Consider the following 3,937-nt stretch of genomic DNA (forward strand, 5'->3'; position numbering starts at 1 on the left):
ATCAAACGTATATGCCACATGGAGTTATCATACTAGTATTTTTCATCTTTTTTTATGAGCACCTTCGAGAGATTGAGTCAGCATATCATCTTGAGATTTACGAAGTCACCGTAGGCGCCTCGTCGTTAACAGGAACGTCTCCTCCCACCGAAAGCGCATCGCCGAAAATCCTGAAATAAATTCAGGAATAATGCGAGCATCAGGATTTGAACCCTGATGAGTTAAGAATACCCTTGTCCACCTAACCATCTCAACCACAGGTTGATTCGCATACTAGTATATCCCATCTAGCTGGACTACTGGAGTACATGTTAGTTGGGAGTCGAGTGGGCAACGAGCTCGTCTCGTTCCTCTCGAAATGGCTGCTTGGCCGCGGGACCTGTGGAACAATTGGTCCATCCAAATCCTGGTGCTCCTCAGCCTCGTTCTCCAAGTCACCCTCTTCCTCTTCGCCGGGATCCGCCGGCGTGGAGCGCACCCTGTGCTCCGGTTCCTGCTCTGGCTGGCGTACCAGCTGTCCGACTACACGGCGACCTACGCACTCGGCCACCTCTCCCTCAAGGGCGCGCCGCGTGATCACCCGATCGTGGCCTTCTGGGCTCCGTTCTTGCTGCTGCACCTGGGAGGCCCCGACAACATCACCGCCTACTCTCTGGAGGACAGCAAGCTCTGGAAGCGCCACCTGCTGCACGCCATCCTCCAGGTCTTGGGAGCCGTGTACGTGCTCTACGAGCACGTCGCGGACGAGGGGGCTTTGCTCCGGCTTGCCTCCGCCTTGATGTTCGCCGTCGGCGCCGTCAAGTACGGCGAGAAGACATGGGCGCTCATGCGCGGCAACCTGGACACCATCCGCGGCTCCGTCAGGAAGCAACCACCCGCGATGCACCGGCATTTCCATTCTCAAGACAGAGTGTTCAAGGATGCGGTATTGGACGAGGAGTCCCTGGTGCGACGAGCGCACTCGTTGTTCCACATCTGCAAGCGCGCCATAGTGGATTACCCGGTGATCGAAGACGACGCAGCGGAAGGACAAGAAGGCGCCACCGAGATGGTGGCCGGGGTCAAGCTATGGCGGCTGATGGAAACCGAGCTGTCTCTCATGTACGACATGCTCTACACCAAGGCGCCCGTCATTCACACGTGGTTCGGCTACTCGGTACGTCTCATCTCGCCGTTCGCCATTGTCGCCTCGCTGCTCTTGTTCAAGCTCGTTGGCAAGCACGCCCACCGTGGGGCTGACGTGAACATCACCTACGTCCTGTACGGCGGCGCATTCTTCATGGAGACGACGTCGCTGCTGAACGCGCTAGGCTCCTCGTGGACGTTCGCCTTCCTGAGCACCACCAGATGGCGATGGCTTCGGTACGCGGCTCTGTGCAACGAGAGGTGGGATCGGCTTAGGCGCCTTGTTGCATATCTTCACCACCTTGTGAGGATCGGAGGAGGAAGCCGGTACAGATCAAGAAGGTGGTCACGCACCATGGGGCAGTACAACATGCTGCACTTGTGCACACGCTCTGCAGGTAGTGCATTGTTTACCACGCCTCTGCTCGGCAGGTTCGCCAGGACAGTGGGGATGGGGCTCAGCGAGTGGTGGAACAGGGAGCATTACTCGTGGGGCATCGAGATGCCCAGCCATGTCAAAGATCGTGTCGCTCAACATATGCTCAAATTGTACATGGATGGGGATGGGATCAACTCACTAGGCATGCTCAGGAAGAGGTGGGGCGAGGAGCCGCTGCTTCGCAAGGGCTTGCTCCACGGCATCTCGATGCCCCACGGCACCTCGGCACCTCGGCAAGGGCTTCGCAAGGGCTTCGCAAGGATTCGCTCGGTGTCGAGTTCCAGGAGTGCATCATCATCTGGCACCTCGGCACCGACGTGTTCCTGGCCAAGAGTGACCGGGGCGAGGACGAGGAGGCGTCTCTCGACGTCGAGGCAATCCGGGTAATCTCCAACTACATGATGTTCCTCCTCGTGCAACAGCCGGACATGCTGCCAGGACTCTCCCAGAACAGGCTCTACCAGCGAACCTGCGAAAGCCTGGTCAACATTCCTACCCCTGCTAGGCATCAAAGCATGGGCATCTGTGCTAAGCTCAAGAATCTGTTCCGCCTTCACGACGACCCTGGTTCAAAGGCCAGGGTCGCTGACAGAGAGGAGCTCGCAAAGATCCTGTATGACCAGTATGAGAGCAAAGGCTTCAGCCATGATGCTCCTCGTCTCCCCTATGTAGCCAAGCTTGCAAAGCAGCTGCTAACGATGCAGGAGGATGGCACGGCCGACTCGGTGAAACTTGTCCTTGATGTGTGGACGAATATCCTTTTCTACGCGAGCAACAAATGCAGCAGGAAGGCCCATGCCTAGAAGCTCAACAGTGGCGGCGAGCTGACGACCATCCTGTGGCTCATGGCAGAACACTTCTACCAACTTTATTGTGAGAGAACTATCAAAAACGAGAAGGATCTGTTATCTGCACAAGGACAGGCATCAGCAGTCAGGCAGGGAGATGATGGTATATAGTTCTCACGTGTATTAGCACCATTTTCGCTTCTTTGTATTCTTGATGAAGGCTGAACCCACATAAACTGTATCTTGTTCCCCTCCCGTCTTCAATTAATATCCATATGCATTTGATAATTGGCTGTGTGCATCATGATGATGCAGAGGCCGGAGTGTTTCCCCTTTTCGAAAAAAAAAATGCATTTGATAAGCCTCAGTTGCCTGATTTTTACAGTTGAGTCAGTCAATTTTGTGGATCAGCGAGGGCGCGACGCACGGCAGCCAGACGTGGTGTCGCCGATGAGGCCGAGCCAGGAGCGAGCTGAAATCGGCAACAACGCACCTGGCCATGGCGTCGCAGATGGAGGTAAACGGTGGTTTTTACATGTTCAGGTGTGAAAAATTCAAAAAAAAAAACATGTTCAGGTGTGGGAGGGAAGGGGGGAGAATACCATATATATTTTTTACCGAGCTAACCCCTTTCCATTTTTATAACGTAAATACTAAGTTTTGGAGATTAAAATAAACAGGGGACGAAAAAAAGAAGAAAAGGAAGTTCAAATCACTGTTAGAAAACCACCGCACATGTCCACAATCAACACAAGCACTATAGGACAAAAAAATGATAGCAGATCATACTAACTACTAAGTCATAAAACACAGTACACAAAAGACGAATCACCACCAGCAAGCGAGCCAGAGAATAAATTTATTTTTTGCTTTCGTGTCAACGACCTAGAATTACAGTGAGCGAGCGAGCGAGCGATCGAGAGGAGTGACATGTTATGGAACAAATTAAATCGGTAGTGGTGCATATGTGTAACCTTGTGTTACAAAGATGTGATGAACAAGAATCTTGCATACAATATTGGCCAATCTTGTCAGTGTCAGTGCCGGCGTGTGGGTAATGAGTACTCACCAATATGTTATGCAGTGAGAGTAGGAGCTACCAATTGATAAGCTGATCCCTAAGATGCAAGCAAGCACGTAGAGTAACATGCCCTGACCATCTTTCTACCCAACTCTTTGTTTTTCTTTTTGGCTGCTTCCGGGAGTATTGGGTTGGTATCCGTGCTTTTCATAGCTGTGGATGCTTCAACTTGGGACACAAGTACATGGTGATGTTAGATATAGTATTGAGTTGGTATTTCGTTTTGATCTTGTCTGTCGAGGCGTGTAACAACCAGATGTTAGGGCACTGCCGCCAATGCTTTGCTCTTGCAATGTTTTCATAGGCAAAATACCAAGCTTGCAAAAATGTCTTATATTATGGGACGGAGGGAGTACTGACTAATCTTTTATCCGGCCAGATTCGATTAACCTGACATAAGGTCGGGGTATGTTTCATTGGAACCACCACACCATGTTTGTTAATTGAAGGCATTTTTGTAAGGGCACTTTATAAACGCCTCAAAATAGTGCCTAGAGGTGTCGG

The 3,937-nt window shown here is 51.7% G+C and overlaps 1 pseudogene; it reads left to right on the plus strand.

The window, feature by feature from the left end:
- Positions 1–358: 358 nt before the first annotated feature.
- The window catches only part of LOC119282833, a 14,579-nt pseudogene continuing 11,000 nt past the window's right edge, over positions 359–3,937 (plus strand).

The sequence above is a fragment of the Triticum dicoccoides genome, chromosome 3B (genome assembly GCF_002162155.2).
Source record: "Triticum dicoccoides isolate Atlit2015 ecotype Zavitan chromosome 3B, WEW_v2.0, whole genome shotgun sequence".
NCBI classification, from domain to species: domain Eukaryota; kingdom Viridiplantae; phylum Streptophyta; class Magnoliopsida; order Poales; family Poaceae; genus Triticum; species Triticum dicoccoides.